This window comes from Bufo bufo, chromosome 1 (genome assembly GCF_905171765.1).
Source record: "Bufo bufo chromosome 1, aBufBuf1.1, whole genome shotgun sequence".
NCBI classification, from domain to species: domain Eukaryota; kingdom Metazoa; phylum Chordata; class Amphibia; order Anura; family Bufonidae; genus Bufo; species Bufo bufo.
The window spans coordinates 377136826-377151603 of record NC_053389.1 but is presented as its reverse complement, the minus strand read 5'-3'; positions in this window follow the sequence as shown (position 1 = coordinate 377151603).

Sequence of the window (14778 nt, the reverse complement as noted above, 5' to 3'; positions counted from 1 at the left end):
TTGAATACTTAATTTTGAATATAACAATACAGTGCTGGCACCTAGTGACCTGTTTGAGGCTTCGGTCTATTAGAGCAATGTAACAGGTTCCCCGATCTCAGCCGGGAAACGCTATTACCGTAGCGGAAGTGCGTGGCTTCTGCTTCCGGACTGCTCTGATGCCGTGGTCACATTTGACCATGGCATCTGAAGGGGAAAAGGTATGCGATCGGTCTTATGGTATGCGATCGGTCTGTTTTAAATAGCAGAAACCCAGCGGCTATGGTGCCCGCTGCACTTGCGAGCGGGCGCCATGTTTAAAGACTGGTCTTCCGCCATACATGTACTGCGGAGGTCCTGACGTGGTTAAACACCCCTTATTTGTTAAAAAAAAAACTTTCCCTGCCAACACAAAACTTTTTTACAATAAAAACAATGGGTTCCTTATAGAGTTGAGCAAACCTGTGGTTTTAAGTTCAGCGTACAAGGTTCGGGTTATCTATGAATTCCGTTATGGATTCCGCTACCACGAAGCATAAGTTATGGTCCTTGGTAGCAGAATCCATAACTGAATTCTTAGATAATCCGAACCTTGTTCGCCGAACTTGAAACCACAAGTTCGCTCAACACTAGTTATGGATTCCGCTACCACGGACCATAACATATGGTCCGTGGTAGCAGAATCCATAATAGAATTCTTAGATAAGCCAAACCTTGCACGCCGAACTTGAAACCACAAGTTCGCTCAACAGTAGTTTCTTATATAAACAATATTTAGGAAAATAAGGGCAATATCACGTGGAAAATTTTTGCAACTGAAAATAAGCTCCACCCAATTTACAGGGAGTGCAGAATTATTAGGCAAGTTGTATTTTTGAGGATTAATTTTATTATTGAACAACAACCATGTTCTCAATGAACCCAAAAAACTCATTAATATCAAAGCTGAATATTTTTGGAAGTAGTTTTTAGTTTGTTTTTAGTTTTAGCTATTTTAGGGGGATATCTGTGTGTGCAAGTGACTATTACTGTGCATAATTATTAGGCAACTTAACAAAAAACAAATATATACCCATTTCAATTATTTATTTTTACCAGTGAAACCAATATAACATCTCAACATTCACAAATATCCATTTCTGACATTCAAAAACAAAACAAAAACAAATCAGTGACCAATATAGCCACCTTTCTTTGCAAGGACACTCAAAAGCCTGCCATCCATGGATTCTGTCAGTGTTTTGATCTGTTCACCATCAACATTGCGTGCAGCAGCAACCACAGCCTCCCAGACACTGTTCAGAGAGGTGTACTGTTTTCCCTCCTTGTAAATCTCACATTTGATGATGGACCACAGGTTCTCAATGGGGTTCAGATCAGGTGAACAAGGAGGCCATGTCATTAGATTTTCTTCTTTTATACCCTTTCTTGCCAGCCACGCTGTGGAGTACTTGGACGCGTGTGATGGAGCATTGTCCTGCATGAAAATCATGTTTTTCTTGAAGGATGCAGACTTCTTCCTGTACCACTGCTTGAAGAAGGTGTCTTCCAGAAACTGGCAGTAGGACTGGGAGTTGAGCTTGACTCCATCCTCAACCCGAAAAGACCCCACAAGCTCATCTTTGATGATACCAGCCCAAACCAGTACTCCACCTCCACCTTGCTGGCGTCTGAGTCGGACTGGAGCTCTCTGCCCTTTACCAATCCAGCCACGGGCCCATCCATCTGGCCCATCAAGACTCACTCTCATTTCATCAGTCCATAAAACCTTAGAAAAATCAGTCTTGAGATATTTCTTGGCCCAGTCTTGACGTTTCAGCTTGTGTGTCTTGTTCAGCGGTGGTCGTCTTTCAGCCTTTCTTACCTTGGCCATGTCTCTGAGTATTGCACACCTTGTGCTTTTGGGCACTCCAGTGATGTTGCAGCTCTGAAATATGGCCAAACTGGTGGCAAGTGGCATCTTGGCAGCTGCACGCTTGACTTTTCTCAGTTCATGGGCAGTTATTTTGCGCCTTGGTTTTTCCACACGCTTCTTGCGACCCTGTTGACTATTTTGAATGAAACGCTTGATTGTTCGATGATCACGCTTCAGAAGCTTTGCAATTTTAAGAGTGCTGCATCCCTCTGCAAGATATCTCACTATTTTTGACTTTTCTGAGCCTGTCAAGTCCTTCTTTTGACCCTTTTTGCCAAAGGAAAGGAAGTTGCCTAATAATTATGCACACCTGATATAGGGTGTTGATGTCATTAGACCACACCCCTTCTCATTACAGAGATGCACATCACCTAATATGCTTAATTGGTAGTAGGCTTTCGAGCCTATACAGCTTGGAGTAAGACAACATGCATAAAGAGGATGATGTGGTCAAAATACTCATTTGCCTAATAATTCTGCACTCCCTGTAATGTGGTTGTTTTTGCAGCATATAGATGGATTGCTGAAGAATCCACATTCATATGAGTGGGTCAGTCGTAGGAATTTCTGCAACAGATCTTTCACATGAATATACTATACTCTAAAATGGAGCAATTGCCCATAGTAACCAATCAGATCACCACTTACATTCTTGTAGTCCTGTACAATAAATGAAGAAAGTAGTAGGAAACGGTCTTGTCTTGATCAGTTGCTATGGGTAACTGCGCCACTTTTCTCGACTCCAGTTATTATATATAACTAGTCTCAGTCTGTTCTTCGCACATTTGAGTCCCATGTGACTAGTAATTAGATAGTTATTAGAAGGGTATAAGAATTTGGACTGAGCAGCCCATTCACCTTCCGTGGCACCTGCAGAACCTTTTACATTGTGGCATAGTAGTGCCATTTTGTAATGCACAACATAATCATTAGCACATTTATACTGTGTTGAGGAAAGTGGTAGTGTTTTCATTTTAATAAGTTGCCACTATAAAGCCACTGACGTTTCATGTGCCTATTTTCCTACATCATAGATGCAACACGAGACCTCCCGCGGTTCATCGAAACTGGAGTTACAGCACCATGGAAGCACCCATATTTCGTATGTCTAAAAGTGGCCTAAGTTACGTGTGGATTTGCCACATTCCAAAGGCTGAAACTAGAGAAGAGCGAATTTCAGGTTATGAGATTCGTTCACCAGGGGCATAGCTAGAAGTGACCGGACTCCACAGCAGATTTTTGTCTTGCATTAGGAGGAACCCAGGGCCAACCGCACCAGCATATGGTCTCACAAGTGGTCTGAGGATCTCATCTCGGTACCTAATGGCAGTCAGGCTACCTCTGGCGAGCACATGGAGGGCTGTGCGGCCCTCCAAAGAAATGCCACCCCACACCATTACTGACCCAATGCCAAACCGGTCATGCTGGAGGATGTTGCAGGCAGCAGAACGTTCTCCACGGCGTCTCCAGACTCTGTCACGTCTGTCACATGTGCTCAGTGTGAACCTGCTTTCATCTGTGAAGAGCACAGGGCGCCAGTGGCGAATTTGCCAATCTTGGTGTTCTCTGGCAAATGCCAAACGTCCTGCACGGTGTTGAGCTGTAAGCACAACTCCCACCTGTGGACGTCGGGCCTTCATATGACCCTCATGGAGTCTCTTTCTGACCGTTTGAGCAGACACATGCACATTTGTGGCCTGCTGGAGGTCATTTTGCAGGGCTCTGGCAGTGCTCCTCCTGTTCCTCCTTGCACAAAGGCGGAAGTAGCGGTCCTGCTGCTGGGTTGTTGCCCTCCTACGGCCTCCTCCACGTCTCCTGATGTACTGGCCTGTCTCCTGGTAGCGCCTCCATGCTCTGGACACTATGCTGACAGACACAGCAAACCTTCTTGCCACGACTCGCATTGATGTGCCATCCTGGATAAGCTGCACTACCTGAGCCACTTGTGTGGGTTGTAGACTCCGTCTCATGCTACCACTAGAGTGAAAGCACCGCCAGCATTCAAAAGTGACCAAAACATCAGCCAGGAAGCATAGGAACTGAGAAGTGGTCTGTGGTCACCACCTGCAGAACCACTCCTTTATTGGGGGTATCTTGCTAATTGCCTATAATTTCCACCTGTTGTCTATCCCATTTGCACAACAGCATGTGAAATTGATTGTCACTCAGTGTTGCTTCCTAAGTGGACAGTTTGATTTCACAGAAGTGTGATTGACTTGGAGTTACATTGTGTTGTTTAAGTGTTCCCTTTATTTTTTTGAGCAGTGTATATATATATATATATATATATATACACTGCTCAAAAAAATAAAGGGAACACTTAAACAGCACAATGTAACTCCAAGTCAATCACACTTCTGTGAAATCAAACTGTCCACTTAGGAAGCAACACTGAGTGACAATCAATTTCACATGCTGTTGTGCAAATGGGATAGACAACAGGTGGAAATTATAGGCAATTAGCAAGATACCCCCAATAAAGGAGTGGTTCTGCAGGTGGTGACCACAGACCACTTCTCAGTTCCTATGCTTCCTGGCTGATGTTTTGGTCACTTTTGAATGCTTGTGTCACGAGTTGGAGGTCCCAGGAGAGACCACCGCGTCGTCAAGCAATAAACGGAAATCAGGTACAGACACATAAGAGTTTATTGCACAAACAGAAACATGGAAAGCAGCACAGATAAAACATGAGCTCTATGTACCGTCAGCACAGTGGGAGAAAACCCCCACTGCGCCACTGTCTAGTAATACTCCAGAGGGGCGTAACTAAGCAACTCCTGGTTTTCACTAGAGCCCTAGATGGTAGGGTTAGACTTAGCCACAGGAAGTTGCCAGAGTCCACTCTGGAGCGTGACCTAGACAGTGACAGCAGGAGCGAATGGACAACAAGTACCAGAAGGTACCGACGGCACATAGGCAAACATAACAGACAGGTAAATACAAAACAGGGCAAATAATAACACAAGCAGGAGTTCATGCAAGGGAGCAGGAGTGGCAATGAGCAGAAAAGGACTTGCTCCACCAGTAGTAAACTGCATGGCCTTGTCATGCCACTCTGCTGCAAAGGCTTGCTGAACACAGACATCAGAATAAACACAAAGTAACTAAAACATAACTGGCAGAACAGAAAGACAGGAAAAAGGACGCAAATGAACAAGTAGGGAAACCCACAGAGCACAGACAGACAGACACGGATCCCATGGGTCAGCAGCATGGGAGAAAGAGTACAAACCAGGAGCAGGACACGACAACACACACCAGGAGAGCTGACCCAGAACTGAGGAAACCTCAGCCTTATATACAGGTTCCATGGGTGCAGCAGAGAGACCACACCCATGGAGCAGACAGAGGATTAACTCCTAATAGGAATACAGGGGAGTTAACCCATACAGAACCACAAAAGACACACAGGAACAGAACTTCAGCGAGGAGCGCCCAATGAGCAAGAACGGAAGGTCACAGTCAAAGATAACGACTGTGACAGCTGGCGGTGCTTTCACTCTAGTGGTAGCATGAGACGGAGTCTACAACCCACACAAGTGGCTCAGGTAGTGCAGCTTATCCAGGATGGCACATCAATGCGAGCTGTGGCAAGAAGGTTTGCTGTTTCTGTCAGCGTAGTGTCCAGAGCATGGAGGCGCTACCAGGAGACAGGCCAGTACATCAGGAGACGTGGAGGAGGCCATAGGAGGGCAACAACCCAGCAGCAGGACCGCTACCTCCGCCTTTGTGCAAGGAGGAACAGGAGGAGCACTGCCAGAGCCCTGCAAAATGACCTCCAGCAGGCCACAAATGTGCATGTGTCTGCTCAAACGGTCAGAAACAGACTCCATGAGGGTGATATGAGGGCCCGACGTCCACAGGTTGGGGTTGTGTTTACAGCCCAACACCGTGCAGGACGTTTGGCATTTGCCAGTGAACACCAAGATTGGCAAATTCGCCACTGGCGCCCTGTGCTCTTCACAGATGAAAGCAGGTTCACACTGAGCACATGTGACAGAGTCTGGAGATGCCGTGGAGAACGTTCTGCTGCCTGCAACATCCTCCAGCATGACCGGTTTGGCATTGGGTCAGTAATGGTGTGGGGTGGCATTTCTTTGGAGGGCCGCACAGCCCTCCATGTGCTCGCCAGAGGTAGCCTGACTGCCATTAGGTACCGAGATGAGATCCTCAGACTCCTTATGAGACCATATGCTGGTGCGGTTGGCCCTGGGTTCCTCCTAATGCAAGACAATGCTAGACCTCATATGGCTGAAGTGTGTCAGCAGTTCCTGCAAGACGAAGGCATTGATGCTATGGACTGGCCCGCCCGTTCCCCAGACCTGAATCCAATTGAGCACATCTGGGACATCATGTCTCGCTCTATCCACCAATGTCACGTTGCACCACAGACTGTCCAGGAGTTGGCAGATGCTTTAGTCCAGGTCTGGGAGGAGATCCCTCAGGAGACCGTCCGCCACCTCATCAGGAGCATGCACAGGCGTTGTAGGGAGGTCATACAGGCACGTGGAGGCCACACACACAACTGAGCCTAATTTTGACTTGTTTTAAGGACATTACATCAAAGTTGGATCAGCCTGTAGTGTGTTTTTCCACTTTAATTTTGAGTGACTCCAAATCCAGACCTCCATGGGTTGAAAAATTTGATTTCCATTTTTTTATTTTTGTGTGATTTTGTTGTCAGCACATTCAACTATGTAAAGAACAAAGTATTTCAGAAGAATATTTAATTAATTCAGATCTAGGATGTTATTTTTGTGTTTCCTTTATTTTTTTGAGCAGTGTATATAATACACGCAAACTGTCTCATGTAACATGATTGATAATGCTCCGTGCCTCTCTGTGATCTTTTGACTGCAAAATCACGGTGACAACTTTATCTCACTGTGATTTTGTAGTAAAAAGATCAAAGAGAGGCACAGCGCATAATCAGTCATGTTAATGCTCCGTGCCTCTGCTGTCCGGAACCGGGCTTGACACTCTTTCACGCAGCGATTCCACACACAGGATCCGCTCGTGTGAAAGACCCCTTACATGCTCAGATTATCAGTAACAAGCATCCTGATCTTCGAAGCCAATATCCAAAGTCAATTTGCTTCAAACTTCGTTATTGCTGAAGTCTTTGGAGACTTCAGTTAATAACTTCGGTATTTGATTATTTGACTTAAAACAGATTTTAAACAGGTATCTGAAATCGGCTTCAGAACCAAGGTACCAGTCAGTACCGAAGCCGACTTCTGATACCCATTTTAACACCGTCCGTGGGCCAACCGCAGTGGATCTCAGACCCATTCACTTTAATGGGTCTGCGATCTGGCCATTCCGCAAAAAGATAGGACATGTTCTATCTTTTTGCGGAACGGAAGTACGGGACTAAACCCCACAGAAGCACTCCGTAATGCTCCCGTAGGGTTCCCTTCCGTTCTTCCGTTCCGTATCTCCGGATTTGCGGACCCATTGAAGTTAATGGGTCCGCATCCGTGATGCGGAATGGCCACAGACCGGTGCCCGTATATTGCGGATTCGCAAATGAGGTCCGTAATACTGCAACGGGAAGTTCGTGTGCAGGAGGCGTTAAAAAAACGCAAAACACTGATTCTGCCCTAGGGCGTGCCATCCTTTATTTTTGGCTCCTGCAGAAATTTTCTATCCTTGCCCGTGGAACCGCCACCCGGACATACAGGCATGTAATGCACTTTGTGTCATTTCCTTTTTTTGCCAGGCCCTTGTAGTGAATGGTTATACATATAGGCCTAAAAAAAACAAATGGACATGGGTGGAAAATTCTATTGTGTGCATGAGCTCTAATGTTGATTTCCTATCCGGATTGGTTATCAGCTTTTTTTTCTATTGATGACCCATTCTCAAGATACAGATATAGCATTGCTAAAACTCCCTTCAGACTCGCGTGAGCGCATATCGATATCCAATTTCATTAACAAACCCGAGGCGCGTATATAGAGTGAGAAAATTTGGGGTGCAATTTAGGTTTGTGAACACCAGATGGTGCATGGAACTACATGGCTAGCCCTTCTCCCGCACCCTGCTGCTGGCATATAGATGAAATTATAAAAAAAATGTGTACCATTTATTAATATATAAACACAGACATAAAAAATTGTTATATAATAAAAGACCATTAATAAAAGATTTAAAAAGTTGTATTTAATAATCCTTATTCAGTATAAGATCTACGGAGGGTTGGTGTAGATCAGGCATCCTCAAACTGCGGCCCTCCAGCTGTTGTAAAACTACAACTCCCACAATGCCCTGCTGTAGGCTGATACCTGTAGGCTGTTTGGGCATGCTGGGAGTTGTAGTTTTGCAACAGCTGGAGGGCCGCAGTTTGAGGATGCCTGGTGTAGATACTAATATATTTTTGCTACACATATATTCGCTTCAAATATATATATATATAGTTATTTGATATATGTAAGCCATATATCTGTATGTCCCGGTATATATCATCAATCCCTGTATATCTTAATGTTCCATATATAGTTGTGAATTTCTCTCCGATCCTTAGTCCGGTAATATAGTCTCCCCATCTTTAGTGTAGATATCCCCGATATCTTAATTTTGTAATAGAGAGAAGATCTACAGGGTGGGCCATTTATATGGATACACCTTAATAAAATGGGAATGGTTGGTGATATTAACTTCCTGTTTGTGGCACATTAGTATATGTGAGGGGGGAAACTTTTCAAGATGGGTGGTGACCATGGCGGCCATTTTGAATCCAACTTTTGTTTTTTCAATAGGAAGAGGGTCATGTGACACATCAAACTTATTGGGAATTTCACAAGAAAAACAATGGTGTGCTTGGTATTAACATAACTTTATTCTTTCATGAGTTATTTACAAGTTTCTGACCACTTATAAAATGTGTTCAATGTTCTGCCCATTGTGTTGGATTGTCAATGCAACCCTCTTCTCCCACTCTTCACACACTAATAGCAACACCACAGGAGAAATGCTAGCACAGGCTTCCAGTATCCGTAGTTTCAGGTGCTGCACATCTTGTATCTTCACAGCATAGACAATTGCCTTCAGATGACCCCAAAGATAAAAGTCTAAGGGGGTCAGATCGGCAGACCTTGGGGGCCATTCAACTGGCCCACGATGACCAATCCACTTTCCAGGAAACTGTTCATCTAGGAATGCTCAGACCTGACACCCATAATGTGGTGGTGCACCATCTTGCTGGAAAAACTCAGGGAACATGCCAGCTTCAGTGCATAAAGAGGGAAACACATCATCATGTAGCAATTTCGCATATCCAGTGGCCTTGAGGTTTCCATTGATGAAGAATGGCCCCACTATCTTTGTATCTTCACTATCTGTGAAGATACAAGATGTGCAGCACCTGAAACTACGGATACTGGAAGCCTTTACTAGCATTTCTCCTGCAGTGTTGCTATCAGTGTGTGAAGAGTGGGAGAAGAGGGTTGCAGTGACAATCCAACACAATGGGCAGCACATTGAACACATTTTATAAGTGGTCAGAAACTTGTAAATAACTCATGAAAGAATAAAGTTACGTTAAAACCAAGCACACCATTGTTTTTCTTGTGAAATTCCCAATAAGTTTGATGTGTCACATGACCCTCTTCCTATTGAAAAAACATAAGTTGGATTCAAAATGGCCGACTTCAAAATGGCCACCATGGTCACCACCCATCTTGAAAAGTTTCCCCCCTCACATATACTAATGTGCCACAAACAGGGAGTTAATATCACCAACCATTCCCATTTTATTAAGGTGTATCCATATAAATGGCCCACCCTGTATATCTTAATTGTAGGGATATCTACACTAAATCTGTGGAGAGAAGGTGTACTATATATACATAGTCATGTATAGGTAACGAAAATATTTAACTTGTCTTTATTTCAATTATAGAAGAGCTGTATGCTGGCGGTATGCGCCGATGACAAGCGCGATGTGGCAGCAGGAGGAGTGCGGTCCCGCTGTGTGTCTATAATAATATTAATAAACTGTTACTTTATTTAATAGTCAATTCAGCTAAGAAGGAGTTAACATTGGGACTCTGTATCTTGGGAGATGGTGCTATGGTGGGTTCAGGCGGGGAGAGATTACGATGGGGACTCCAGATGGTAATGCTGCCAGAGAGTGCAATCCTAACTACATAGCAGGATCGCACTGAGCGCCTGTTGTATGTGTGCTGCGGCAATGATTAACAGAGGAAGGTGCGCTCATGTCATGGAAGAAAATGCTACATGAGGTAAGAAAGTGTCTAGTGTAGGGGGGCAAAAGTTATTAATTAGTACATATTTTTGTACATATATATGCACCCTCTAATATTTTTATTTTTATTAATTAATGATTCATTTTTATACATTGATTTTTGTCATCAATAAAATATTGCTATAACAAGCAGGTGTGCACATGCCATGCTTGGGGCTCCAATGCTGCAGTGGAAGGTGACAACCCTATACAACCACATACATATCTCGGGATCGCGGACTCACTGAAAGTAAAGTATCCATCTTTTATTGTACAGTATGTTGGCACTATTACTAGGGACAAAACACATTAAACAAGAAAGTACCTTGTCTACCCTTTTGTATATATGTAAATATATGCAATATAAATATTGTATATATAAAATAATATACAGTGCATAAAAACACAATAATCTATGTTACTACCATAAAATAGTACTGTAGTGAGCAGATAACCACTATACAAGATACACGATTGTTCACCACAAAAACGGCTATCTATGAAATTATATGAATGGCCGAACTTGAGACATTCCTACATATATATACTGTAGATATGCGCATTATATTATATTGATAACTGCACAGAATTGTCCACTACAAAAAAGGCTACCTGCCAAATTACATGAATGGCATATAACCCTTGTGGTGGAACTACAAGTCCTGTGGAGAGGTCAGTCTCCTCTGTGTAGACTGGTATAACTAGTAGCGATATATGTTGTGTGCAGACTAATATAACTAGTGGTCAACGCTTACTGTATATGTATATGTGCACTATATCATTATATTATAAGTGTATGTGCACTACTGTATTTCATTAGCACAGTAGAACGGGTATCTGCCAAATTGCAGGAAGGGTTATATGCCACAATTCTGTGCAGTTAATAATATAATATAATGTGCATATCTACAGTATACACTGCGTGCAGAATTATTAGGCAAATGAGTATTTTGACCACATCATCCTCTTTATGCATGTTGTCTTACTCCAAGCTGTATAGGCTCGAAAGCCTACTACCAATTAAGCATATTAGGTCATGTGCATCTCTGTAATGAGAAGGGGTGTGGTCTAATGACATCAACACCCTATATTAGATGTGCATAATTATTAGGCAACTTCCTTTCCTTTGGCAAAATGGGTCAAAAGAAGGACTTGACAGGCTCAGAAAAGTCAAAAATAGTGAGATATCTTGCAGAGGGATGCGTGATCATCGAACAATCAAGCGTTTCATTCAAAATAGTCAACAGGGTCGCAAGAAGCGTGTGGAAAAACCAAGGCGCAAAATAACTGCCCATGAACTGAGAAAAGTCAAGCGTGCAGCTGCCAAGATGCCACTTGCCACCAGTTTGGCCATATTTCAGAGCTGCGACATCACTGGAGTGCCCAAAAGCACAAGGTGTGCAATACTCAGAGACATGGCCAAGGTAAGAAAGGCTGAAAGACGACCACCACTGAACAAGACACACAAGCTGAAACGTCAAGACTGGGCCAAGAAATATCTCAAGACTGATTTTTCTAAGGTTTTATGGACTGATGAAATGAGAGTGAGTCTTGATGGGCCAGATGGATGGGCCCGTGGCTGGATTGGTAAAGGGCAGAGAGCTCCAGTCCGACTCAGACACCAGCAAGGTGGAGGTGGAGTACTGGTTTGGGCTGGTATCATCAAAGATGAGCTTGTGGGGCCTTTTCGGGTTGAGGATGGAGTCAAGCTCAACTCCCAGTCCTACTGCCAGTTTCTGGAAGACACCTTATTCAAGCAGTGGTACAGGAAGAAGTCTGCATCCTTCAAGAAAAACATGATTTTCATGCAGGACAATGCTCCATCACACGCGTCCAAGTACTCCACAGCGTGGCTGGCAAGAAAGGGTATAAAAGAAGAAAATCTAATGACATGGCCTCCTTGTTCACCTGATCTGAACCCCATTGAGAACCTGTGGTCCATCATCAAATGTGAGATTTACAAGGAGGGAAAACAGTACACCTCTCTGAACAGTGTCTGGGAGGCTGTGGTTGCTGCTGCACGCAATGTTGATGGTGAACAGATCAAAACACTGACAGAATCCATGGATGGCAGGCTTTTGAGTGTCCTTGCAAAGAAAGGTGGCTATATTGGTCACTGATTTGTTTTTGTTTTGTTTTTGAATGTCAGAAATGTATATTTGTGAATGTTGAGATGTTATATTGGTTTCACTGGTAAAAATAAATAATTGAAATGGGTATATATTTGTTTTTTGTTAAGTTGCCTAATAATTATGCACAGTAATAGTCACCTGCACACACAGATATCCCCCCTAAAATAGCTAAAACTAAAAACAAACTAAAAACTACTTCCAAAAATATTCAGCTTTGATATTAATGAGTTTTTTGGGTTCATTGAGAACATGGTTGTTGTTCAATAATAAAATTAATCCTCAAAAATACAACTTGCCTAATAATTCTGCACTCCCTGTATATATGTGGGAATGGCTCAAGTTCGGCCATTCATATAATTTCACAGATAGCCGTTCTTGTGGTGGACAAATCTGTGCACTTAATGTAATGTCCACATATAAATATTGGAATGGCTTAGGTTCAGAGTGTATATATATATATATATATATATATATGGGTGTAGCTGGCAATCATGGATCTTATGTAGTGGTTATCTGCTCACTACAGTACTATTTTATATGGTAGTACTAAAATGTGCAATTGTATTTTTCTATTTTTTTGTTATCTTTTTCTATGTTTTTTTTAAATAAGGATACAGGGATTTTTGTGATTTTATGCACAGTATATTATTTAAAAAAATAAATAGATTAATATTTTATATACAGAGCCGACCATCTATCCTATATTTAAATATATGCAAAAGGGTAGGCACAGTACTTTCTTATTTAATCAGTTTTGTCCATAGTGATAGTGCCAACATTACAATAAAAGATGGACACTTTACTTTCAGTGAGTCCGCGATCCCGAGATAACACTTGGTGTTATCAAAATCCAATCCACTTGTACAGTCACAGATCTAAAGACATACTGTACACTAATTGAGCGGTGTATACAGATCTACAATAGAATGGTGGGTACAGATATAGTACTGTATATAATAGAGCGGTGTTTACAGATATATTATGCAGATTTATTATGCAAATAAATCCCAGTCTTCACTCAGAGAACTTCATGCAGTGGTTATCATACTAGTTAATGCAACAGGCAGATCAGGATTAGCAGAGCTCAAGAGACCTGGCATTCTATTCATGAACCAGGAGGTGCAGGATGAACAGTGATACAGGTTAAACTTATTGTACTAAAAAGGGTCATGCTCTGGTGGCAAGGACATGAGGGGGAGTTCTAGTACTCCTTATTACTGTATTATTATTTTTTTACCTTCTACCTTACTACAGTATTTAAATAAATAGTCATTCATACTGGGTACAGATTATGTCACTGAGCTCTCCGTTTATGTATATAGAGAAAAACAAATAATAATATACATTATATCTTCTTATTAACAAAGATAAAATAGAAAATATAGCGCTATATTCTCTCTTAGTTAATTCTAGCAAGCCAACCAATACAATATATAATTTACAGTATTAAGGACCGCTTACAGTGTCTCCAAGAAGTCCTGAGAAAGTGATAATAAGGAGACAAGACAAAGGCCAATCGTACTGTAAGCTTTGTACGTTTGTCACAAAGCTCCAGAACACCCAGGGTTAAAAAAAAAAAAGGAGCGGCATCCCTGCTTCCCATCCAAAAAGAAGTGCCATTTTCTTTTGTGGCTGATCCTTTTATACCTGGAGGTTTGATTTCATTGGCTCCAGAAGTCACATGCCCTACCTTGCCCAATCAGATTAAAAACAATGTTTCATTCTGTGAATGAAACCTAATTTTTAATGTGAGTGGGCAGGGGTGGGCATGTAACTTACAGGTTGTCTGTTATCACTATGAGGGAGTGGTCTATTGTGGTGGAACTACAAGTGCCAGCATACATCATTAACCACCTCAGCCCCCAGTGCTTAAACACCCTGAAAGACCAGGCCACTTTTTACCCTTCTGACCTACACTACTTTCACCGTTTATTGCTCGGTCATGCAACTTACCACCCAAATGAATTTTACCTCCTTTTCTTCTCTCTAATAGAGCTTTCATTTGGTGGTATTTCATTGCTGCTGACATTTTTACTTTTTTTGTTATTAATTGAAATTTAACGATTTTTTTGCAAAAAAATGACATTTTTCACTTTCAGTTGTAAAATTTTGCAAAAAAAACTACATCCATATATAAATTTTGCTCTAAATTTATTGTTCTACATGTCTTTGATAAAAAAAAATGTTTGGGTAAAAAAAAAATGCTTTGGGTAAAAGTTATAGCGTTTACAAACTATGGTACAAAAATGTGAATTTCCGCTTTTTGAAGCAGCTCTGACTTTCTGAGCACCTGTCATGTTTCCTGAGGTTCTACAATGGCCAGACAGTACAAACACCCCACAAATGACCCCATTTCGGAAAGTACACACCCTAAGGTATTCGCTGATGGGCATAGTGAGTTCATAGAACTTTTTATTTTTTGTCACAAGTTAGCGGAAAATGATGATTTTTTTTTTTTTTTTTTTTTTTCTTACAAAGTCTCATATTCCACTAACTTGTGACAA